This window comes from Lissotriton helveticus, chromosome 5_1 (assembly GCF_964261635.1).
Source record: "Lissotriton helveticus chromosome 5_1, aLisHel1.1, whole genome shotgun sequence".
In the NCBI taxonomy this organism is placed as follows: Eukaryota; Metazoa; Chordata; class Amphibia; order Caudata; family Salamandridae; genus Lissotriton; species Lissotriton helveticus.
The window spans coordinates 36,321,584-36,348,626 of NC_136065.1; the positions used below are offsets into that span (position 1 = coordinate 36,321,584).

General features: G+C 47.8%; 1 long non-coding RNA gene across 1 annotated transcript in view; it reads right to left on the reverse strand.

The window, feature by feature from the left end:
* Positions 1-2,334: 2,334 nt before the first annotated feature.
* Positions 2,335-27,043, reverse strand: part of LOC144752923 (uncharacterized) — a 69,969-nt gene continuing 45,260 nt past the window's right edge. Inside the window, exons 2-3 of the long non-coding RNA XR_013594143.1 lie at positions 24,570-24,643; positions 2,335-2,590 (exon numbers count right to left, since the gene is read on the reverse strand). This is a non-coding gene — a long non-coding RNA (uncharacterized LOC144752923). The remainder of the gene's footprint in view (positions 2,591-24,569; positions 24,644-27,043) is intronic.

The window sequence follows — 27,043 nt, forward strand, 5'->3', positions numbered from 1 at the left end:
CCTGTCAGAGAGAGATGTAATTTTTTATCTAGTGGCTGTTTCCACTCATGCTAAAGTAGCGCAAAAGATGAAGATGCCTGTGGCAAAGAACATGTCCTTGTGTGTCTGTAAGTTTTTAGGCAACAATAAAAATGTGAAGGTAAATATGGAGATCAATGTTCCTGCAGGAGACAGATCGAAGCTTTATCTAGTGGCTGTTTCCACTGATGCTAAAGGATTAAAGAGGATTAAGATGCCTGCTACAAAGAACATGTCCTTGTGTATTCAAAGGTTTTCAGGCGACAATAAAAATGTAAAGGGAACCTTGGCGATTAATGCAACCGCTGGAGAGAGATGGGAGTTTAATTTAGTGGCTGCTTCCATTGATGCTAAAGTAGAGCAGAGGATTAAGATGCCGGCTTCACAGAACATGTCCTTGTGTGTTCAGAGGTTTTCAGGCGACAATAAAAATGTAAAGGTAACTTTGGGAAAAAAGTTCCTGCTGGAGAGAGACATTAGGGTTGTATCTAGTGGGTGTACCGACTCATGTTAAAGTGACGCATGCAGAGAGCATGTCCCTATGTGTCCAGAGGTTTTCAGACAACAATAAAAATGTAAAGGTAACCTCAGCAATTAATGTTTCTGTGGGAGAGAGATCGGAAGTTTTATCTTGTGGCTGTTTTCACTCATGCTGCAGTAGCGCAGAGGATTAAGGTGCCTGCTGCAAAGAACATGTCCTTGTGTGTCTAAGTTTTTAGGCAACAATAAAATGTAAAGCTTACTTTGGCGATTTATGTTACGGCAGAAAAGAGAAGGAAGTTTTATCCAGTGGCTGTTTCCACTCATGCTGCTGCAAAGAATATTTCCTTGTGTGTTCAGCGGTTTTCAGTTGACAATAAAAATGTTAAGTTAACCTTGGCAAATAATTTGTCTGCGGGAGAGAGATAGGAGTTTTTTCTAGTGGCTGATCCCACTTATGCTAAAGTAGTGCAGAGGATTAAGATGCCTGCTGCATGGAACATGTCCTTGAGTGTTCATACATTTTCAGGCGACAATAAAAATGTTAAGGGAACTTTGGCGATTAATGTAACTGCTGGAGAGAGATGTGAGTTTAATTTAGTGGTTGTTTAGAGTGATGCTAAAATCACGCAGAGGATTAAGATACCCGCTGCAAAGAACACGTCCTTGTGTGTTCCGAGGTTTGCAGGCAACAATAAAAATGTAAAGTTAACCTTGGCAAATAATGTGTCTGCGGGAGAGAGATCAGAGTGTGTTCTAGTGGCTGTTTCCACTCATTCTAAATGAGTAGTGCAGAGGATTAAGATGTACGTCTGTTGCCCTTGAGTGGTCAGCGGTTTTCAGGCGGGAATAAAAATGTAAAGGTAACTTTAACGATTTTTGTTGTAAAGATGCATATGCCACCCACATGCATCCCACCAACACATACCTTATAACACACCACACCATGCCACTGCCCCACGTCACAGCACTAGACACCAGGTTTGCGGTACGGAGCACAGCAGCCACACTGCTCTACAACATAACTTAGAAAAATTGCTCTGGCTAAAGACTTATAAAGGACCCACAGGCGAGACCTATTGAATATGCCAGTGCTTGTTTAATTCTTTTGAGACTTTATCATGTTACAGCTGTTATTGGTGCATGATTCACAGGGAAACATTGTCTGGCCTTGTTTTAAAAATGTACAAGGAAACGAGACACAGTTTCACTGAGGCTTCTGATTGTCATGGAAACAGGTGAGAGGGTCATTGAAGAAGGTTCTTGGAATGTTGGAGTTTGAAGATTCCTTGGAATGTTGGAGTTTAAACCGTGGGTGAGAGTTGAGGGGGAGGGAGGGGGGGATCACACCAGCCTCAGCTCCGCTCCTCCCCTGTAGGGGGGCAGGGAAGGATGAGGGTCTGAAGCTCCCTGCAGCTCTCACACCAGCCTCAGCTCCGCTCCTCCCCTGTAGGGGGGTGGGAGGCAGGGAAGGATGAGGGTCTGAAGCTCCCTGCAGCTCTCACACCAGCCTCAGCTCCGCTCCTCCCCTGTAGGGGGGTGGGAGGCAGGGAAGGATGAGGGTCTGAAGCTCCCTGCAGCTCTCACACCAGCCTCAGCTCCGCTCCCCAGAGCCAGAAGATCGGGAAGAGCCTCTGTGTGAAGGGGGCCTGCGGGAAGGAGTAGAGAAGCTCCATGGAGTCAGCATTGTACAGGGACAGAAGCCCCCCCTCGTAGTCCAGATACACCCCCAGCTTCAGGGGCTTCACACGAGGGGCCAGAGGGGTCTCAGGGGAGGTGAGAGCCCAGTACTGACCCCCCGACCCCCGCACAGCCCAGACTCCCCCCTCAGGTGAATCTGTGATCGCTCCCTTCCTGTTCACAGACTCTGCTGCGACCCCCACATGCCACGCTCCCCCCTCCTGCAGCGGCTGCACCTCCCAGTAATGTCTGCCGGAGGTGAACCCCTCGCTCCCCAGCACACAGGGGTAGTAGGTGAATCTCTTGGGGGTGTCCGGCAGAGGCTTCCATGTGTCTGTCCGTCTCACTCGTCTCCGCCCCTCAGACAGGAGGAGCTGTGGATGAAACGTGTCAGGATCCAGAGTCACCATCACTGCGGAGAAGAGATTCACAATTAGAGATTTAATGACACAAAGAAAGGCTGGAATTACTGCTTCTGGTTTACATGTGATTAGTTTACAACACATCTGGAAGGAGCATGCGGCGCTAGAGAGCACGAAGCACTGGACTGCTCACTACACTAAATCGCACAGCACTAAACTGCTCACTACACTAAAGCGCACAGCACTAGACTGCGCCAGAATATATTACTGAACTCCACCGCCCTGTAGAAACACTACAGGGGCTGAGCCAGAATATCTCACTGAACTCCACCGCCCTGTAGAAACACTACAGGGGCTGAGCCACAATATCTCACTGAACTCCACCGCCCTGTAGAAACACTACAGGGTCTGAGCCAGAATATGTTACTGAACTCCACCGCCCTGTAGAAACACTACAGGGGCTGAGCCAGAATATGTTACTGAACTCCACCGCCCTGTAGAAACACTACAGGGGATGAGCCAGAATATCTCACTGACCTCCACCGCCCTGTAGAAACACTACAGGGGCTGAGACAGAATATCTCACTGAACTCCACCCTCCTGTAGAAACACTACAGGGGATGAGCCAAAATATCTCACTTAACTTCACCACCCTGTAGAAACACTACAGGGGCTGAACAGAATATCTCACTGAACTCCACCCTCCTGTAGAAACACTACAGGGGATGAGCCAGAATATCTCACTTAACTTCACCACCCTGTAGAAACACCACAGGGGCTGAGCCAGAATATCTCACTGAACTCCAACGCCCTGTAGAAACACTACAGGGGCTGAACAGAATATCTTACTGAACTCCACCGCCCTGTAGAAACACTACAGGGGCTGAGCCAGAATATTTTACTGAACTCCACCGCCCTGTAGAAACACTATAGGGACTGAGCCAGAATATCTCACTTAACTTCACCACCCTGTAGAAACACTACAGGGGCTGAGCCAGAATATCTCACTGAACTCCACCCTCCTGTAGAAACACTACAGGGGCTGAGCCAGAATATCTCACTGAACTCCACAGCCCTGTAGAAACACTACAGGGGCTGAACTGAATATCTCACTGAACTCCACCCTCCTGTAGAAACACTACAGGGGATGAGCCAGAATATCTCACTGAACTCCACCGCCCTGTAGAAACACTACAGGGGCTGAGCCAGAATATCTCACTGAACTCCACCGCCCTGTAGAAACACTACAGGGGCTGAGCCAGAATATCTCACTGAACTCCACCGCCCTGTAGAAACACTACAGGGGCTGAGCCACAATATCTCACTGAACTCCACCGCCCTGTAGAAACACTACAGGGTCTGAGCCAGAATATGTTACTGAACTCCACCGCCCTGTAGAAACACTACAGGGGCTGAGCCAGAATATCTCACTGAACTCCACCGCCCTGTAGAAACACTACAGGGGCTGAGCCAGAATATCTCACTGAACTCCACCGCCCTGTAGAAACACTACAGGGGCTGAGCCAGAATATCTCACTGAACTCCACCGCCCTGTAGAAACACTACAGGGGCTGAGCCACAATATCTCACTGAACTCCACCGCCCTGTAGAAACACTACAGGGTCTGAGCCAGAATATGTTACTGAACTCCACCGCCCTGTAGAAACACTACAGGGGCTGAGCCAGAATATGTTACTGAACTCCACCGCCCTGTAGAAACACTACAGGGGATGAGCCAGAATATCTCACTGACCTCCACCGCCCTGTAGAAACACTACAGGGGCTGAGACAGAATATCTCACTGAACTCCACCCTCCTGTAGAAACACTACAGGAGATGAGCCAAAATATCTCACTTAACTTCACCACCCTGTAGAAACACTACAGGGGCTGAACAGAATATCTCACTGAACTCCACCCTCCTGTAGAAACACTACAGGGGATGAGCCAGAATATCTCACTTAACTTCACCACCCTGTAGAAACACCACAGGGGCTGAGCCGGAATATCTCACTGAACTCCAACGCCCTGTAGAAACACTACAGGGGCTGAACAGAATATCTTACTGAACTCCACCGCCCTGTAGAAACACTACAGGGGCTGAGCCAGAATATTTTACTGAACTCCACCGCCCTGTAGAAACACTATAGGGACTGAGCCAGAATATCTCACTTAACTTCACCACCCTGTAGAAACACTACAGGGGCTGAGCCAGAATATCTCACTGAACTCCACCCTCCTGTAGAAACACTACAGGGGCTGAGCCAGAATATCTCACTGAACTCCACAGCCCTGTAGAAACACTACAGGGGCTGAACTGAATATCTCACTGAACTCCACCCTCCTGTAGAAACACTACAGGGGATGAGCCAGAATATCTCACTTAAGATCACCACCCTGTAGAAACACTACAGGGGCTGAGCCAGAATATCTCACTGAACTCCACCAGCCTGTAGAAACACTACAGGGGCTGAGCCAGAATATCTCACTGAACACCACCGCCCTGTAGAAACACTACAGGGGCTGAGCCAGAATATCTCACTGAACTCCACCGCCCTGTAGAAACACTACAGGGACTGAGCCAGAATATCTCACTGAACTCCACTGCCCTGTAGAAACACTACAGGGGCTGAGCCAGAATTTCTCACTGAACCCCACCACCTTGTAGAAACACTACAGGGTCTGAGCCTGAATATCTCACTGAACTCCACCGCCCTGTAGAAACACTACAGGGGCTGAGCCAGAATATCTCACTGAACTTCACCGCCCTGTAGAAACACTACAGGGGCTGAGCCAGAATATCTCACTGAACTCCACCACCCTGTAGAAACACTACAGGGGCTGAGCCAGAATATCTCACTGAACTCCACCGTCCTGTCAGAAACACTACAGGGACAGAGCCAAAATATCTCACTGAACTCCACCGTCCTGTCAGAAACACTACAGGGACTGAGCGAGAATATCTCACTGAACTCCACCGCCCTGTCATGATTAACTACAGGGACTGAGCCAGAATCTCACTTAACTCCACCGTCCTGTAGAAACACTACAGGGGCTGAGCCAGAATATCTCACTGAACTCCACCGTCCTGTCAGAAACACTACAGGGACTGAGCGAGAATATCTCACTGAACTCCACCGCCCTGTCATGATTAACTACAGGGACTGAGCCAGAATCTCACTTAACTCCACCGTCCTGTAGAAACACTACAGGGGCTGAGCCAGAATATCTCACTGAACTCCACCGTCCTGTCAGAAACACTACAGGGACTGAGCGAGAATATCTCACTGAACTCCACCGCCCTGTCATGATTAACTACAGGGACTGAGCCAGAATCTCACTTAACTCCACCGTCCTGTAGAAACACTACAGGGGCTGGGCCAGAATATCTCACTGAACTCCACCGTCCTGTCAGAAACACTACAGGGACTGAGCCAGAATATCTCACTGAACTCCACCGCCCTGTCATGATTAACTACAGGGACTGAGCCAGAATATCTCACTGAACTCCACCGCCCTGTAGAAACACTACAGGGACTGAGCCAGAATATCTCACTGAACTCCACTGCCCTGTAGAAACACTACAGGGGCTGAGCCAGAATTTCTCACTGAACCCCACCACCTTGTAGAAACACTACAGGGTCTGAGCCTGAATATCTCACTGAACTCCACCGCCCTGTAGAAACACTACAGGGGCTGAGCCAGAATATCTCACTGAACTCCACCACCCTGTAGAAACACTACAGGGACTGAGCCAGAATATCCCACTGAACTCCATCGCCCTGTAGAAACACTACAGGGACTGAGCCAGAATATCTCACTGAACCCCACCACCCTGTAGAAACACTACAGGGGCTGAGCCAGAATATCTCACTGAACTTCACCGCCCTGTAGAAACACTACAGGGGCTGAGCCAGAATATCTCACTGAACTCCACCACCCTGTAGAAACACTACAGGGGCTGAGCCAGAATATCTCACTGAACTCCACCGTCCTGTCAGAAACACTACAGGGACAGAGCCAAAATATCTCACTGAACTCCACCGTCCTGTCAGAAACACTACAGGGACTGAGCGAGAATATCTCACTGAACTCCACCGCCCTGTCATGATTAACTACAGGGACTGAGCCAGAATCTCACTTAACTCCACCGTCCTGTAGAAACACTACAGGGGCTGGGCCAGAATATCTCACTGAACTCCACCGTCCTGTCAGAAACACTACAGGGACTGAGCCAGAATATCTCACTGAACTCCACCGCCCTGTCATGATTAACTACAGGGACTGAGCCAGAATCTCACTTAACTCCACCGTCCTGTAGAAACACTACAGGGGCTGGGCCAGAATATATCACTGAACTCCACCGCCCTGTAGAAACACTACAGGAGGTGAGCCAGAATATCACACTGAACTCCACCGCCCTGTCATGATTAACTACAGGGACTGAGCCAGAATCTAACTTAACTCCTCCGTCCTGTAGAAACACTAGAGGGGCTGAGCCAGAATATCTCACTGAACTCCACCGCCCTGTCATGATTAACTACAGGGACTGAGCCAGAATCTAACTTAACTCCACCGTCCTGTAGAAACACTACAGGGACTGGGCCAGAATATCTCACTTAACTTCACTACCCTGTAGAAACACTACAGGGGCTGAGCCAGAATATCTCACTGAACTCCACCGCCCTGTAGAAACACCACAGGGGCTGAGCCAGAATATCTCACTGAACTCCACCGCCCTGTCAGAAACACTGCAGCGGCTGAGACTGAATATCTCACTGAACTCCACCGCCCTGTAGAAACACTACAGGGGCTGGGCCAGAATATCTCACTGAACTCCACCCTCCTGTAGAAACACTACAGGGGCTGAGCCAGAATATCTCACTGAACTCCACCACCCTGTAGAAACACTACAGGGGCTGGGCCAGAACATCTCACTTAACTTCACCACCCTGTAGAAACACTACAGGGGCTGAGCCAGAATATCTCACTGAACTCCACCGCCCTGTAGAAACACTACAGGGGCTGAGCCAGAATATCTCACCGAACTCCACCGCACTGTAGAAACACTACAGGGGCTGAGCCAGAATATCTCACTGAACTCCACCCTCCTGTAGAAACACTACAGGGGCTGAGCCAGAATAACTCACTGAACTCCACCCTCCTGTAGAAACACTACAGGGGCTGAGCCAGAATATCTCACTGAACTTTATCGCCCTGTAGAAGCACTACAGGAGCTGAGCCAGAATATCTCACTGAACTCCACCGCCCTGTAGAAACGCTACAGGGGCTGAGCCAGAATATCTCACTGAACTCCACCGCCCTGTAGAAACACTACAGGGACTGAGCCAGAATATCTCACTGAACTCCACCGCCCTGTAGAAACACTACAGGGGATGAGCCAGAATATCTCACTGAACTCCACCGCCCTGTAGAAACACTACAGGGGCTGAGCCAGAATATCTCACTGAACTCCACCGCCCTGTACAAACACTACATGGGCTGAGCCAGAATATCTCACTGAACTCCACCGCCCTGTCAGAAACACTACAGAGGCTGAGCCAGAATATCTCACTGAACTCCACCATCCTGTAGAAGCACTACAGGGGCTGAGCCAGAATATCTCACTGAACTCCAACACCCTGTAGAAACACTACAGGGTCTGAGCCAGAATATCTCACTTAACTTCACCACCCTGTAGAAACACTACAGGGGCTGGGCCAGAATATCTCACTTAACTTCACCACCCTGTAGAAACACTACAGGGGCTTAGCCAGAATATCTCACTGAACTCCACCGCCCTCTCAGAAACACTACAGGGGTTGAGCCAGAATATCTCACTGAACTCCACCACCCTGTAGAAACACTACAGGGGCTGGGCCAGAATATCTCACTTAACTTCACCACCCTGTAGAAACACTACAGGGGCTGAGCCAGAATATCTCACTGAACTCCATCGCCCTGTCAGAAACACTACAGGGGCTGGGCCAGAATATCTCACTGAACTCCACCGCCCTGTAGAAACACAACAGGGGCTGAGCCAGAATATCTCACTGAACTCCACCACCCTGTAGAAACACTACAGGGGCTGAGCCAGAATATCTCACTGAACTCCACCGCCCTGTAGAAACACTACAGGGACTGAGCCAGAATATCTCACTGAACTCCACCGCCCTGTAGAAACACTACAGGGTATGATCCAGAATATCTCACTGAACTCCACCGCCCTGTAGAAACACTACAGGGGCTGAGCCAGAATATCTCACTGAACTCCACTGTCCTGTCAGAAACACTACAGTGGCTGAGCCAGAATATCTCACTGAACTCCACCGCCCTGTAGAAACATTACAGGAGCTGAGCCAGAATATCACACTGAACTCCACCGCCCTGTAGAAAAACTAGAGGGGCTGAGCCAGAATATCTCACGGAACTCCACCGCCCTGTCATGATTAACTACAGGGGCTGAGCCAGAATATCTCACTGAACTCCACCGCCCTGCAGAAACACTAATGGGCCTGAGCCAGAATATCTCACTGAACTCCACCGCCATGTCATGATTAACTACAGGGACTGAGCCAGAATCTCACTTAACTCCACCGTCCTGTAGAAACACTACAGGGGCTGGGCCAGAATATCTCACTTAACTTCACCACCCTGTAGAAACACTACAGGGGCTGAGCCAGAATATCTCACTGAACTCCACCGCCCTGTAGAAACACCACAGGGGCTGAGCCAGAATATCTCACTGAACTCCACCGCCCTGTCAGAAACACTACAGGGGCTGAGACTGAATATCTCACTGAACTCCATTGCTATGTCAAACACTACAGGGGCTGGGCCAGACTATCTCACTGAACTCCACCCTCCTGTAGAAACACTACAGGGGCTGAGCCAGAATATCTCACTGACCTCCATCGCCCTGTCAGAAACACTACAGGGGCTGAGCCAGAATATCTCACTGAACTCCACCGCTCTCTCAGAAACACTACAGGGGTTGAGCCAGAATATCTCACTGAACTCCACCACCCTGTAGAAACACTACAGGGGCTGGGCCAGAATATCTCACTTAACTTCACCTCCCTGTAGAAACACTACAGGGTATGATCCAGAATATCTCACTGAACTCCACCTCCCTGTAGAAACACTACAGGGGCTGAGCCAGAATATCTCACCGAACTCCACCGCCCTGTGGAAACACTACAGGGGCTGAGACAGAATATCTCACTGAACTCCACCCTCCTGTAGAAACACTACAGGGGCTGAGCCAGAATATCTCACTGAACTCCACCCTCCTGTAGAAACACTACAGGGGCTGAGCCAGAATATCTCACTGAACTTTATCGCCCTGTAGAAGCACTACAGGAGCTGAGCCAGAATATCTCACTGAACTCCACCGCCCTGTAGAAACACTACAGGGGCTGAGCCAGAATATCTAACTGAACTCCACCGCCCTGTAGAAACACTACAGGGACTGAGCCAGAATATCTCACTGAACTCCACCGCCCTGTAGAAACACTACAGGGGCTGAGCCAGAATATCTCACTGAACTCCACCGCCCTGTAGAAACACTACAGGGGCTGAGCCAGAATATCTCACTGAACTCCACCGCCCTGTCAGAAATACTACAGGGGCTGAGCAAGAATATCTCACTGAACTCCTCCCTCCTGTAGAAACACGTCAGGGTCTGATCCAGAATATCTCACTGAACTCCACCACCCTGTAGAAACACTACAGGGTCTGATCCAGAATATCTCACTGAACTCCACCGCCCTGTAGAAACACTACAGGGTCTGAGCCAGAATATCTCACTGAACTCCACCGCCCTGTCAGAAACACTACAGAGGCTGAGCCAGAATATCTCACTGAACTCCACCACCCTGTAGAAGCACTACAGGGGCTGAGCCAGAATATCTCACTGAACTCCAACACCCTGTAGAAACACTACAGGGTCTGAGCCAGAATATCTCACTGAACTCCACCTCCCTGTCAAACACTACAGAGGCTGAGCCAGAATATCTCACTGAACTCCACCACCCTGTAGAAGCACTACAGGGGCTGAGAAATAATATCTCACTGAACTCCAACACCCTGTAGAAACACTACAGGGGCTGAGCCAGAATATCTCACTGAACTCCACCGCCCTGTAGAAACATTACAGGGTCTGAGCCAGAATATCTCACTTAACTTCACCACCCTGTAGAAACACTACAGGGGCTGAGACAGAATATATCACTGAACTCCACCGCCCTATCAGAAACACTACAGGAGCTGAGACTGAATATCTCACTGAACTCCATTGCTATGTCAAACACTACAGGGGCTGGGCCAGACTATCTCAAAGAACTCCACCCTCCTGTAGAAACACTACAGGGGCTGAGCCAGAATATCTCCCTGAACTCCACCACCCTGTAGAAACACTACAGGGGCTGAGCCAGAATATCTCACTGAACTCCACCGCCCTGTAGAAACACTACAGGGACTGAGACAGAAAATCTCACTGAACTCCACCCCCCTGTAGAAACACTACAGGGGCTGAGCCAGAATATCTCACTGAACTCCACCGCCCTGTAGAAACACTACAGGGGCTGAGCCAGAATATCTCATTGAACTCCACCGCCCTGTAGAAACACTACAGGAGGCCAGAATATCTCACTGAACTCCACTGCCCTGTAGAAACACTACAGGGGACGAGCCAGAATATCTCACTGAACTCCACCGCCCTGTAGAAATACTACAGGGGCTGAACAGAATATCTCACTGAACTCCACCCTCCTGTAGAAACACTACAGGGGATGAGCCAAAATATCTCACTTAACTTCACCGCCCTGTAGAAACCCTACAGGGGCTGAACAGAATATCTTACTGAACTCCACCGCCCTGTAGAAACACTACAGGGGCTGAGCCAGAATATTTTACTGAACTCCACCGCCGTGTAGAAACACTATAGGGACTGAGCCAGAATATCTCACTTAACTTCACCGCCCTGTAGAAACACTACAGGGGCTGAGCCAGAATATCTCACTGAACTCCACCCTCCTGTAGAAACACTACAGGGGATGAGCCAGAATATCTCACTTAACTTCACCACCCTGTAGAAACACCACAGGGGCTGAGCCAGAATATCTTACTGAACTCCACCGCCCTGTAGAAACACCACAGGGGCTGAGCCAGAATATCTAACTGAACTCCACCCCCCTGTAGAAACACTACAGGGGCTGAACAGAATATCTTACTGAACTCCACCGCCCTGTAGAAACACTACAGGGGCTGAGCCAGAATATTTTACTGAACTCCACCGCCGTGTAGAAACACTATAGAGACTGAGCCAGAATATCTCACTTAACTTCATCACCCTGTAGAAACACTACAGGTGCTAAGCCAGAATATCTCACTGAACTCCACCGCCCTGTAGAAACACTACAGGGTCTGAGCCAGAATATCTTACTGAACTCCACCGCCCTGTAGAAACACCATGGGGCTGAGCCAGAATATCTCACTGAACTCCACCGGCCTGTAGAAACATTACAGGAGCTGAGCCAGAATATCACACTGAACTCCACCGCCCTGTAGAAAAACTAGAGGGGCTGAGCCAGAATATCACACTGAACTCCACCGCCCTGTAGAAACACTAGAGGGGCTGAGCCAGAATATCTCACTTAACTCCACCGCCCTGTAGAAACACTACAGGGGCTGAGCCAGAATATCTCACTGAACTCCACCGCCCTGTAGAAACACCACAGGGGCTGAGCCAGAATATCTCACTGGACTCCACCCCCCTGTCAGAAACACTACAGGGGCTGAGACTGAATTATCTCACTGAACTCCATTGCTATGTCAAACACTACAGGGGCTGGGCCAGACTATCTCACTGAACTCCACCCTCCTGTAGAAACACTACAGGGGCTGAGCCAGAATATCTCACTGAACTCCATCGCCCTGTCAGAAACACTACAGGGGCTGAGCCAGAATATCTCACTGAACTCCACCGCCCTCTCAGAAACACTACAGGGGTTGAGCCAGAATATCTCACTGAACTCCACCACCCTGTAGAAACACTACAGGGGCTGGGCCAGAATATCTCACTTAACTTCACCACCCTGTAGAAACACTACAGGGGCTGAGCCAGAATATCTCACTGAACTCCATCGCCCTGTCAGAAACACTACAGGGGCTGAGCCAGAATATCTCACTTAACTCCACCGCCCTGTAGAAACACTACAGGGGCTGAGACTGAATATCTCACTGAACTCCATTGCTATGTCAAACACTACAGGGGCTGGGCCAGACTATCTCAAAGAACTCCACCCTCCTGTAGAAACACTACAGGGGCTGAGCCAGAATATCTCCCTGAACTCCACCGCCCTGTAGAAACACTACAGGGGCTGAGCCAGAATATCTCATTGAACTCCACCGCCCTGTAGAAACACTACAGGGGCTGAGCCAGAATATCTCACTGAACTCCACCCTCCTGTAGAAACACTACAGGGGCTGAGCCAGAATATCTCATTGAACTCCACCACCCTGTAGAAACACTACAGGGGGGGGCTGATCCAGAATATCTCACTGAACTCCACCGCCCTGTAGAAACACTACAGGGGTTGAGCCAGAATATCTCATTGAACTCCACCACCCTGTAGAAACACTACAGGGACTGAGCCAGAATATCTCACTTAACTTCACCACCCTGTAGAAACACTACAGGGTCTGAGCCAGAATATCTCACTGAACTCCACCACCCTGTAGAAACACTACAGGGGATGGGCCAGAATATCTCACTTAACTTCACCACCCAGTAGAAACACTACAGGGGCTGAGCCAGAATATCTCACTGAACTCCATCGCCCTGTCAGAAACACTACAGTGGCTGAGCCAGAATATCTCACCGAACTCCACCGCCCTGTAGAAACACTACAGGGGCTGAGCCAGAATATCTCACCGAACTCCACCGCCCTGTAGAAACACTACAGGGGCTGAGCCAGAATATCTCACTGAACTCCACTGCCCTGTAGAAACACTACAGGGGCTGAGCCAGAATATCTCACCGAACTCCACCGCCCTGTAGAAACACTACAGGGGCTGAGCCAGAATATCTCACTGAACTCCACCCTCCTGTAGAAACACTACAGGGGCTGAGCCAGAATATCTCACCGAACTCCACCGCCCTGTAGAAACACTACAGGGGCTGAGACAGAATATCTCACTGAACTCCACTGCCCTGTAGAAACACTACAGGGGCTGAGCCAGAATATCTCACCGAACTCCACCGCCCTGTAGAAACACTACAGGGGCTGAGCCAGAATATCTCACTGAACTCCACCCTCACTACAGGGGCTGAGCCAGAATATCTAACTGAACTCCACCCTCCTGTAGAAACACTACAGGGGCTGAGCCAGAATATCTCACTGAAGTCCACCGCCCTGTAGAAACACTACAGGGGCTGAGCCAGAATATCTCACTGAACTCCACCGCCCTGTAGAAACACTACAGGGACTGAGCCAGAATATCTCACTGAACTCCACCGCCCTGTAGAAACACTACAGGGGCTGAGCCAGAATATCTCACCGAACTCCACCGCCCTGTAGAAACACTACAGGGGCTGAGCCAGAATATCTCACTGAACTCCACCCTCCTGTAGAAACACTACAGGGGCTGAGCCAGCATATCTCACTGAACTTTATCGCCCTGTAGAAGCACTACAGGAGCTGAGCCAGAATATCTCACTGAAGTCCACCGCCCTGTAGAAACACTACAGGGGCTGAGCCAGAATATCTCACTGAACTCCACCGCCCTGTAGAAACACTACAGGGACTGAGCCAGAATATCTCACTGAACTCCACCGCCCTCTCAGAAACACTACAGGGGCTGAGCCAGAATATCTCACTTAATTCCACCGCCCTGTAGAAACACTACAGGGGCTGAGACTGAATATCTCACTGAACTCCATTGCTATGTCAAACACTACAGGGGCTGGGCCAGACTATCTCAAAGAACTCCACCCTCCTGTAGAAACACTACAGGGGCTGAGCCAGAATATCTCCCTGAACTCCACCGCCCTGTAGAAACACTACAGGGGCTGAGCCAGAATATCTCATTGAACTCCACCGCCCTGTAGAAACACTACAGGGGCTGAGCCAGAATATCTCATTGAACTCCACCGCCCTGTAGAAACACTACAGGGGCTGAGCCAGAATATCTCACTGAACTCCACCGCCCTGTAGAAACACTACAGGGGCTGAGCCAGAATATCTCACTGAACTCCACCGCCCTGTAGAAACACTACAGGGGCTGAGCCAGAATATCTCACTGAACTCCATTGCTATGTCAAACACTACAGGGGCTGGGCCAGACTATCTCAAAGAACTCCACCCTCCTGTAGAAACACTACAGGGTCTGAGCCAGAATATCTCACTGAACTCCACCACCCTGTAGAAACACTACAGGGGCTGGGCCAGAATATCTCACTTAACTTCACCACCCTGTAGAAACACTACAGGGGCTGAGCCAGAATATCTCACTGAACTCCATCGCCCTGTCACAAACACTACAGGGGCTGAGCCAGAATATCTCACCGAACTCCACTGCCCTGTAGAAATACTACAGGGGCTGAGCCAGAATATCTCACTGAACTCCACTGCCCTGTAGAAACACTACAGGGGCTGAGCCAGAATATCTCACCGAACTCCACCGCCCTGTAGAAACACTACAGGGGCTGAGCCAGAATATCTCACTGAACTCCACCCTCCTGTAGAAACACTACAGGGGCTGAGCCAGAATATCTCACTGAACTTTATCGCCCTGTAGAAGCACTACAGGAGCTGAGCCAGAATATCTCACTGAAGTCCACCGCCCTGTAGAAACACTACAGGGGCTGAGCCAGAATATCTCACTGAACTCCACCGCCCTGTAGAAACACTACAGGGACTGAGCCAGAATATCTCACTGAACTCCACCGCCCTGTAGAAACACTACAGGGGCTGAGCCAGAATATCTCACTGAACTCCACCGCCCTGTAGAAACACTACAGGGGCTGAGCCAGAATATCTCACTGAACTCCACCGCCCTGTAGAAACACTACAGGGACTGAGCCAGATTATCTCACTGAACTCCACCACCCTGTAGAAGCACTACAGGGGCTGAGCCAGAATATCTCACTGAACTCCATTGCTATGTCAAACACTACAGGGGCTGGGCCAGACTATCTCAAAGAACTCCACCCTCCTGTAGAAACACTACATGGGCTGAGCCAGAATATCTCCCTGAACTCCACCGCCCTGTAGAAACACTACAGGGGCTGAGCCAGAATATCTCACTGAACTCCACCGCCCTGTCAGAAACACTACAGGGGCTGAGCCAGAATATCTCCCTGAACTCCACCGCCCTGTAGAAACACTACAGGGGCTGAGCCAGAATATCTCACTGAACTCCACCCTCCTGTAGAAACACTACAGGGGGTGAGCCAGAATATCTCACTGAACTCCACCCTCCTGTAGAAACACTACAGGGTCTGAGCCAGAATATCTCACTTAACTTCACCACCCTGTAGAAACACTACGGGGGCTGAGCCAGAATATCTCACTGAACTCCACCCTCCTGTAGAAACACTACAGGGTCTGAGCCAGAATATCTCACTTAACTTCACCACCCTGTAGAAACACTACGGGGGCTGAGCCAGACTATCTCACTGAACTCCACCCTCCTGTAGAAACACTACAGGGGCTCAGCGAGACCATCTCACTGAACTCCAACACCCTGTTCCGAAGCCACAGTCCAAAGATTTCTATTTCCATTTTTGTGTCAACACTAATTTGACAAAAAAATTGAAGTTTCTTCCCAACTGGTATTTAAAGTGACACAGTATTACCACAGGCACTATTACCACAGGCACTATTACCACAACCAGTATTACCACAGGCACTATTACCACAGGCACTATTACCACAGGCACTATTACCACAGGCACTATTACCACAGGCACTATTACCACAGGCACTATTACCACAGGCACTATTACCACAGGCACTATTACCACAAGCAGTATTACCACAGGCACTATTACCACAGGCACTATTACCACAGGCACTATTACCACAGGCACTATTACCACAGGCACTATTACCACAACCAGTATTACCACAGGCACTATTACCACAGGCACTATTACCACAGGCACTATTACCACAGGCACTATTACCACAGGCACTATTACCACAGGCACTATTACCACAGGCACTATTACCACAGGCACTATTACCACAGGCACTATTACCACAAGCAGTATTACCACAGGCACTATTACCACAGGCACTATTACCACAGGCACTATTACCACATGCAGTATTACCACATGCAGTATTACCACATGCAGTATTACCACATGCAGTATTACCACATGCAGTATTACCACATGCAGTATTACCACATGCAGTATTACCACATGCAGTATTACCACATGCAGTATTACCACATGCACTATTACCACATGCACTATTATAACATGCAGTATTACCACATGCAGGATTATCACATGCACTATTAAACATGCAGTATTACCACAGACCTGATTATCATATGCACTATTGCCACATGAAGTATTGCCACATGCAGGATTATCACATGCAGGATTGCCATGTGGAGCATAAACACATGCAGTATTACCACATGCAGGATTACCACATGCAGGATTACCACATGCAGGATTACCACATGCAGGATTATCACATGCAGTATTACCACATGCAGGATTACCACATGCAGCATAACCTCATGCAGGATTACCAAATGCAGTATTGCCATGTGGAGCATAAACACATGCAGTATTACCACAGGCAGTTCCACTCAACCAGATATTACAGGGGACACATTCCACTTTGGCTGACATTACAGAAATTGTAGCAGGAAAATGACAAATAGTGTTCAGGAATTGTCTGCAGAAATCAGTGCAGCATTACTCTATTGTTATCTTGTGTTTTGTGTGCGTGCATGGCATAAGAGCATATGTACCTGATGCGACAGGCCTAACTGTGAGTGCATCGTGTGAGTGTAGACTGTGAGGGAAGATCTTATAAACTGTGTGTGTGCAATAGGTCAGTGTAGATGCTTGCGCGAGGTCAGTGTAGGTGCATGTGGTAGGTAAGTGCAGGCGCATGCACTAGGTTAGTGTAGATGCATGCGCTAGGTCAGTGTAGGTTTATGCACTAGGCCAGAGTAGATGCATGTGCTAGGTTAGTGTGAGTGCATGCATTATGCCCTAGCTCACTGTAGATGCTTGTGCTAGGTTAGTGTGAGTGCACGCATTATGCCCTAGCTCACTGTAGATGCATGTGCTAGGTTAGTTATGTTATGTTATGTTATTTAAAATGTATTAAGCGCGCATACGCCCAGGGGCTTCTTGGCACTGGAAAGAGATAAAAGAAAAAACATAACAGAAGGTGAATCAATGAAAGTCTCTATTTCAAATATGCCTGTGTGAAAAGGTGAGTCTTAAATGCCTTTCTAAAGGCAAGGAGATCCGTACCCTGTGAGGGCTAGTGGCAAAGAATTCCACAAGGTGGCTGCTAAAAAATGAAAACTGCTGCCACCCTGTCGTTTCTTCTTAAAGCGTGGTACCTCAAGTAGGTCTTTGTGGGCTGATCTCAAGTTACGTGAGGGAGCGTATCTTCCAATCAGCTGCCTAATGAATAAGGGGCCCTTGCCTTGCAATGCCTTAAAAATGATGCACCCAGCTTTGAATTTGGCTCTTTGAGCCACAGGTAGCCAGTGTAAGGTCTCTAAACCAGGTTTAATCGATTCCCACTTGGGTACATTGCATATCAGTCTAGCGGCCTGGTCCTGCAAGTACTGCAGTCTTTTGAGTTGGCCTACAGGTAGGCCAAGATAAAGACTGTTTGAAAAATCAATATAGGAGAGGACTAAGGCCATGACCACCTGAATTAGGGCAGTGTGGGTGAGGAAGTGTGCAATTTTCCTAATTTTCCTCAGTTGAAAAAATCCGGAGGAAACCACGGTTCCGATCTGGGTTTTTAAAGTAAGGTCCTCATTGATGGTAACCCCCAAGCTTTTTACAGTTTGTGATTTTTTGGGGGGGAGACCCATATCAACAGGCCAGAAATTAGGGCTCCAGCTGATTTCGCTCTTACCGGGCAGAATCAGCTCGGTTTTCCCCGGGTTTAATTTAAGGTGATTTGAGGACATCCAACTCTGGATTAGAGTGATGGTTGCCTGAAAGTCCTCCTCAGCATTTGGAGAGTTGAGTTCAAAGACTAGCTGTAAATCGTCTGCATAATTATATACCGTGACTTTGTGCTTTCTCAAAGCAAAAAGAAGGGGCCGCATATACAAATTAAACAATAAGGGAGACAAAGAAGAGCCTTGGGGGACCCCACAGAAGGAATTGATTTTAGGAGCCGAAAAGGATCCTAGGCAGACAGCCTGGGTGCGTTCAGATATGAACGATTTTAGCCAAGCCAAGGCAGAGTCTCTGAGGCCCGCCTGTTCGACACGGTTGACCAGAATGGAATAGTCAACCGTGTCGAATGCCGCGGACAGATCAAGGAGCACCAGGGCTTGGTGAAGATTTATGTCATCGTTGGACCTCAAGGTGTTCTGGACGGCCAGTATTACTGCCTCAGTAGAATGACCAGGCCGAAATCCTGCTTGATTAGGTTGAAGATAGCCCGATTCCTCCACAAAGTTTGAGAGGCAGTTGGTAACATGAGCCTCCAACATTTTGGATAAAAAGGGAAGCAGGGATATAGGCCGATAATTCGTGAGGTCCAACGGGTCGATACCAGGTTTCTTAGTTAAGGGTATCAGTAAGGCCTGCTTAAAACTGCTGGGCACTGTCCCAGAAGTGAGAGAGTTGTTAAGCAAGGATATCATGCTGTTGGGAATGGCTCGACCAATTTCCCTCATAATTTGGGGGGGACAGGCATCCATAGGGGAGCCTGATTTGACTCTGGACAATAATTCTAAGAAAACTTTCAAATCAATAGGAGGAAAAGAGTGTAAGGTTAGGGGATTAAAAAAGATGTCGTCCACAGGAGCGCAAGCTGGAAGTGTGGAGATGTTCTGTTTGATCAATAGAATCTTTTCACTAAAAAAATCGTTCAGGGAGTTGCATAGTGCTTGTGTAGGAACTACCGGAGGAGAGGTTCTGTCATCATTACATAAGTCGTTCACTATCCTGAAAATTTCTTTCGACTTATTGGTAGAGTTTAAGATTTTAGACGAGAAGTAGGCAGTCTTATGATTATGTAGAATTTTTTGATATGCCTTCCTGGCTAGGCAGTAAGTAGCCCTGGCTAGAGGGCAGTACTGAGAGCGCCATGCCCTTTCCTGTTGCCTCACTTCCAGTTTTAATTTTTTGACCTCGGGTGTGAACCATTTATGTGCGTCCGAGCTCCTAGAGCTGCAAAGACGCATGGGAGGAGCAAAGATATTGATTGCTGAAGTAAGCCATTGTTTAAACCAGAGGTCGGCCTCCTCCACATTAGTACTCTCTGGGGGAAGGGAAGTATTTAAAAAGTTTAAGAAAGCTGACATATCCATGGAAGTCCATTTCCTAATGGTCTTACTGGTTTGTAGCTTAAATTGGGTGGTTTTATCTAACTGGAAAGAAAAACTTATGCTATAGTGATCAGACCAACAACAAGGTTTTATATCTATCGAGGATAATAGTAAGTTCGAGGACCAGATTTGGTCAAGACTATGACCTTTCTGATGAGTCTTAGTATGAATGTGTTGTATCAAGTTGAGGTCGTCAAGAAGTTCTTTCATCTCTGCAGCTTGAGGGTCTAGCAATGTATTGTCAAACCAGAAATTTAAGTCTCCGACCAAAAGCAATTTAGAATGGTTTGTGACCAGAGGGGCCAATAACTGTGCTAGAGTAGATGGAAATATAGCCATGGTTTGAGGTGGGCGATACAATAGCACCAGTGCAAGTGTTCCATTAGGAGTGTCTAATTTAGCGACTATGTTTTCTGTGTTAGATAAAGGCAGGGATGACAGTTGTCTGAGTTGATGTTTTTTGTTAGCTATAATGGCCACACCTCCCCCAGTTTTCCCTCCCGGACGTAATGCTGACAGAATGTAATAGTCTGCTGGTAGGGCAGCTAAGATGTCCGGTAGTGAGTCCGGGGTGAGCCAGGTCTCAGTCAGTAGCAGCATGTCAGGTTGTATGTCCGTTAATACCAGAAAGATGTCCGTCTGATGTTTAATCATGGAACGGGTGTTTAAATATATGCACCTAAACGTGCAAGTAGCGCTGGGTGTGGTAGTGAGCATCGCATACTTAGGAGCGGGATCGGCTGTAAGGATGGCAGGGTTGTTTATGCCCAAGTGAGAGATTCGTTTAGCCGTATTGTGAGGGACGGGTGGACACATCGTTGTAGATGGCCGTAGTGCTTGTAAGTCAGCGGATGTGTATGTATAGGAGCAGGCAATGTCCTTAGCCCCTAGTCCCGGACGCTCGCGGACGAGCGGAGACGATCTTGACTCTAGCGCGACTCCGGCGCGCATCCGTCACGCCCGCTGCGCTCCCTCCAGCACATTACGTTTTATGTGAAGGAGCCTTGAGCAACTGGACCGCTGCCTCAGGTCCCAGTGCTCTCGGACTCCTCCCAATATGGCGCCCGCTCTCACCACCAGACCGGCACCAGGAGCCGCGGTAGATGAGCCGCCCTCCACTCAATCGGCAGGGGAGCCGCGGTGGACCGGGGCAGAGGGGCTGCTGTCTGAAGGTAAGAAAAAGGTGGCGCTGATAATCAGCCGCGCTGCTTGCCTTTAAACGATGCAGTTAAAATACACCTTCAGCCTGTAAGAGAATCTGATGTTAAAAAGATAACCGTTTTGATCACAGTTAATCAGTAAGACGTTAAGGTAGTGCAAATAAACAGTGCAGATAAACACTAATCAGGAATAAAAAAATTAGATTCTCAAGATATGCCCTTGTGCGCTTTCTCTCTTTCTAATGGCGCCGGGAAGCTGCCACCAACCCGGAATCCACCCGGGTTAGTGTGAGTGCATGCATTAAGTAAGTGCAGGTGTATGCCCTAGCTCACTGTAGATGCATGCGTTGGGTCCGTGTAGATGCATGTGCTAGGTTAGTGTGAGTGCATGCATTAAGTAAGTGCAGGTGCATGCCCTAGCTCACTGTAGATGCATGCGTTGGGTCCGTGTAGATGCATGTGCTAGGTTAGTGTGAGTGCATGCATTAAGTAAGTGCAAGTGCATGCCCTTGCTCACTCCAGATGCATGCGTTGGGTCCGTGTAGATGCATGTGCTAGGTCCCGGTTGGTGCTAAAACTCTGGAAAATAGAATGTGTTGTGAGGTAAATACAAAATTGAGGTAATTTTCCGTTCGATTGCCCCAGAATACTGCAATATCTGAGTTGCTCGCCGCTGTCAAGCCTACAGAATCATAACAGTATCATCGTTCGACACGGTCTCCCACCAGATCCTGCTCAGGAGATTGGAGGAGATTGGACTCAGAGGACCTGCTCTTCAGTGGATGACGAGCTTCCGGTCCTCCCGTTCTCAGACCATCAATTCAGGCCCTTTTCAGTCAAAGACAATTAAACTGACCAAGGGAGTTCCCCGGGGCTCATGTTTAAGCCCCACCTTATTCAACATCTATGTTGCTCCCTTGGCCAACCCCTCCGGGCCTGTGGCTTTACACCTATTTCATCTGCATTGTTGACAACACTTAGCTCCTCTTCTTATTTAATAAATCCACCCCCTTTGTTCAGGGAAGATGGAGATTATGCTCTGCGGAGAGGCATCTATGCGGTGGACACCAGACTGGTGGCCAGTAGCCCTTGGCATCCCCCTGCCCCTAAGGTCCTTGCTAAAAACCTGGTCATTCACCTAGACCGGGCCTTGACCATGAAGGAGTGTGTCGCTTATACTGCCGGCTCCTGCTTCTACGGCTGGGTTTGTTATGGCGAGTTTTTCCTTTCCTCCCCGATTCTACTCGTAAAACCCTCATTCAGACAATGGTAGTAAGCCGCTTATACTATTTCAACGCTCGCCTGGTCTCAGCCAATGAGTCCTCGCTTAGCAGATTGCAGGTGGTTCAGAACACCGCAGCGCGCCTTGTCTCAAATGCCCCCCAGAAAACTGCCTCCCTTCCTCTCCTTCTACAGCTTCATTGGCTTCCAGTGCCCAAGCGGGTTAAAGTCTAAATCTGCTGCACCGTCCACAAGGCCTTGTATAACAATGGCCCCCTCTACATCGCCGAGAAACGTAATCCTTATGTCCCTTCTAGGATCCACCGGTCAGGAACCAAATCACTTCTCTTGGTCCCAGGGATCAGGAAACAAGGGTAGGTGGGAAATCCTTTAGCTACCTCGCTCCCCTTTATCGGAATCAACTCCCCATTTACCCGAGACAATGTCCTGACTATCTCTGATTTAGAAAGCTTCTTAAGACTGCTCTGTTCTCATAATGCTCGTCAGCCTGTCCAGCAGCACGGTTCAAAGCGCAGAGATACCCCTTTGGAGGTGATTTAGGCGCTATATAAAACCCATAAATAAATAAACTAATTAATGTGAGGTGTGAAATTACCGCATCTGAATTTCCGATAAATTTCGCATGAATGTCTAAGGGGAAGATTGATTTAAACAAAGGAAATGCTGCAGCACATATACAGAATGGAGATTAGTGGAAATCTAGAAAAATCTTGTAAATACAAAGTTTAGGGACAAATCAAGTAACTGTACCCTGGCGTGAGTGCACGTTACCATTAAATACCAAACAATACCACACCATATCGCCATCCCATTCCATCCATCACCACCATACCAAACCATCCCATACCACTATACCATACTATACTATACTATACCATGATCTCACCCTATAGTACACCCACCATACCATCATAACATTCCATTCCATTCCAGTCCACACCATCCCATCCCATCCAATCCCATCCCACCATAACATCCCATAACATACCATTCCATTCCGTAGCATACCACACCACACCATACCATACCAAAGCCCATCACACCACACCACTTTAGTGGAGTGGTGTGGCTCACTGGTTAGAGGCGGCAGACCCGGAAGCAGAAGTCGGCCCGGGACCAGTGTTCGATTCCAGACGCGGCAGGGTTGTGGACTCGATAATTCTCGCCTCGGTGCCTACTTTAAACAGGGGTCCCACTCGGCAACTCTGGGCATTAGCTTGCCTAATCTCCTCAACGGCCCCATCAACACCGGGGATGCCTGGTTCCACCATGGGGATTCCCAGCAGGGACCATCCCACAGGGAAAGCCAGGACGGGTTCCCCAGCGGTATACAGCGCCGGGACGCTGGCTGGTACAGTGCGCTTTACAAGTATACATTACATTACATACCAGGGTATACCATACCACACCACCCCATACCATAGCCCACCAGACCACACCAAACCATAGTACACCACACCATACATGCCATACCAGTACACACCATCCCATCCAATCCAATCCCACCCCACCATAACATCCCATAACATACCATTCCATTCCGTAGCACACCACACTATAACATAATGCCATCCCTTGCCATGCATTACCACCATACCAAACCATCCCATACCACTATACCATATTATACCATGATCTCACCCTATAGTACACCCACCATACCATCATAACATTCCATACCATACCAGTCCCCACTATCCTATCTGATCCCATCCCACCATAACATACCATTTTGTAGCACACCACACCATACCATACCATAGCACACAACACTATACCACACCATAACATAGCCCACAACACCATACCATACCACCCCACACCATAGCACACAACACTATACCACACCATACCACACCACACCATACCATTGCCCACCACACCATACCATTGTATGCCACACCATTCCATACCACACCATCCCATGCCATACCACTCCAAACCATACCATAGCCCACCATCCCATACCATATCACACGATACAATACCACACCACACCACAACATACCATATCAGTTTCATGAACAGTAATATTCAGAGCTAATCAACGCAATGATATTTACCTTTATAACTCTTCACCGCCTCTGGGCTCTGAATCTTCACCGCCTCTGGGCCCCGAATCTTCAGATTATTACACCTGTAATAACACATACATGATCCTTGTATTAAAGAGAAATGATAGCTACAGGAACAAAGGATGAACATCACATAAGACCTGTATTTGAAATAAGATTCAGTATTAAGAGCAGCACCTGCGGACCAGAGCTCAGTGTGAGTTACTGTTCATACACAACAGTCAAAGCTCTAACGATACCCAAAAGTACCTTCAATATCTTCTGATAGGAAGTGGGTGTTCGAAGGCAACTAGCTCAGTGAGACCAGCGCGCTTCTTGTGAGGCCACGGAGTGCCTCAGCGTGGTTCTTCTAGGAGCGTCCGTTGGATCAGTGAAAGGGGGGCTGACTAACAGGTTGCATCTGCTCCTGGTGGAGTCTCGTGTATATACTTAAAAATTCACAGAAAAACCATAGGTTTCAGGCACGTTATAGTTAGTTGGACATTTCCTTCATACAAAACAATAGAAATTCTGGTGTTATAGTTAGTTCAGCTAACTATACCTCGCACCCCGGCAATGCACTTCTGATGACATCACATTACATAATTCATGACATGGTCAGTGACATCACTGATGACATATCAAATGATATCACTGATTACATCATTCACGTCAAAATCTGATACATCTCCTCACACCCTAATGTAACCTTTCATACACTCACTCTAAAATATACACTACCATTTTCGAAACCCTACACACACCAATACCAGTTACTACATACACACTGACTGATTTACAGGTCTACACACACATCCAGTCATTCACCCATACAGTCACTCATACATGCAGTCACTCATCAATACAACACTATGATACACACTCATACAGCTACACAGACGCTCACACACCACCACTCACCCAGAGTTACTCACACATCTAGTCAGTCATGCAAAGAATCAATCACACTCCCATTTACTCACCTTAAATTAAATACACACCAACTCACTTATTCCTACAGAAACTAATCCATACTTACTCTCTTCTACAATCACTTATACAAGTACACATTCATCCATAAACCCACTGTCACAATCACTTACTCTCACATATACTTATTTAAATACACCATTACTGAAATATACTGTCTTTTACCTATGTAGTTACTCGCACATTTACCACTATGACATCCATTCACTCACAACACACCCATACACTCACTTACCCACCCATACAGCTGTTTCCTTATACAGTCTTGAACCCATACACCCAGTGTATTAACCACTCACACATCTCTGCAGTCACACACTTCCCACCCACACATACACTGAGGCACCCATACAAATACTCAGGTAACCAAACAATAACTGATATAAACATTCATGTAGCTACTCATCAACGCATGCACACACTTACACACCAAGTTACACACTGATACAAGGATTCACACAGTTTAGTCACTAACCCATGCATTCAGTAACACGTTGAATCACTCACTCATACAGTCACTCGCACACCCACAAAATCATCCATACAGACACTCATACACCCATTAATTTCCCAATACACCTTGTAATTTATTTATATAAAGCATATTTCAACTTTACAGAAGCACACAGTCACTGTATGATGTTATCAGTGATGTCATGAATGATGTAATATGTGATGTCATCAGCAGTACATTGTGGGGGTGAGAGTTATAGTTAGCTGAACTAACTATAACGCCGGAATGTATATGGTTTTGTATGAATGAAATGTCCTAACTATGACGTGTCGGAAACCTATGGTTTTTTCAGTGAATTTCAAAGGTTTTTGAGCTAACTATAACGTGCCTGAGTTTAGTGTACCTGATACTACAACAAATACTATAAAATACCGAGCCAAAGTGGGGGCCTGTCTGGACTTATGTGTGAGGTTAATAATTTTGTTACACACATTGTGGACATCTTTTTTTTAGATGTTTTAAAAAGGGCTACAGATTTCCAGACCACTTCAGAGCACTTCACTTTGCTCCCTTAACCATATTCCCTACTCAGTTATTTGCAATTATTAATGTATACATTTTCCTCAATATGTACATGAATTTAGTAATTGTGTTACCTAGACTTTTAACTTATTTGTTTATTACATGTTTATATTTCGGATAATTTTATTAAGAATGTTATAAATTCAGCAACAATATAAAAAAATAAAAATTGAAAAAGGCCATGGTGTTACAGGCATGTGTAACAGATATGAAATGAAAAGTTTTTATAAAACACACAGTACACATTTGCCAGATAATTCTAGTTTCGCTGCTCACCAGATACAAAGGCGATACATGAATCTGCATTAAAAAAGCTCTGTTTTTTTCCAATCCAAAATGATTATTCCTATAAATGTGTGGGTGCCGTAAAGGTGAAAATATTTCCACATATTGCAGAATCTGATGAAACACGCACCTTAGCTATATGTTGACATAGGTGCTCCCGCGCACCGCCGCC